The sequence below is a fragment of the Brassica oleracea genome, chromosome C4 (assembly GCF_000695525.1).
Source record: "Brassica oleracea var. oleracea cultivar TO1000 chromosome C4, BOL, whole genome shotgun sequence".
Taxonomy (NCBI): Eukaryota; Viridiplantae; Streptophyta; class Magnoliopsida; order Brassicales; family Brassicaceae; genus Brassica; species Brassica oleracea.
In genome coordinates, this window is record NC_027751.1 from 25,055,147 (window position 1) to 25,055,905 (window position 759).

Below are 759 nucleotides of genomic sequence, written 5' to 3' on the forward strand. Positions count from 1 at the left end.
CCGACGGATACACTTCCTCGGAATATTCCGACGGCAAAGGTTTCCCGAAATATTCCGACGGCCGAAGTTCCTTGGAATATTCCGAGGGCATATGTCCTTGGAATATTCCGACGGATACACTTCCTCGGAATATTCCAACGGCAAAGGTTTCTTGGAATATTCCGACGGCCAAAGTTCGTCGGAATATTCCGATACCTCTTTTCTCTCGGAATGTTTCTGATGACCGTTCCATCGGAAATATCCGAGGAGATACCGACGAATAGTCCTAGGAAATGTTTTTCGGAATGTCTTCGGAGTCTTTAATTCTCGGCATTCCCTCAGAATTTTCCGAGGAAATTCCGAGGAAATTTTATTTTCCGACGAGAAATTTCCGACGACCATTCTCGTCGGTATGTCCTCGGAATACCGTTATTCCGAGGACATACCGACGATATTTGTCGTCGGAATACCGGTGTTTTCTTGTAGTGAAAAGAGGTTGATATGTATTTTAAGTGAGTAACAAATGATTTTGTCCATAGATATATGTATATTATCTAATTTTGAGCAATGTGCATCATTAATATAATTATTTTCAATAAAATGAGAGAAGTAAACTAGAAATATAGGGTTAATTATATTTATGTTTAGATCGGTTCAGATTTTTGGATCGGATTTTTGGATACGGGTTCGGATATCGAATAAAATACCAGCCCTAATAAATCGTAAGAATATGAAGTCTCATTAATAGATATTCATATTATATATATATATATATATATA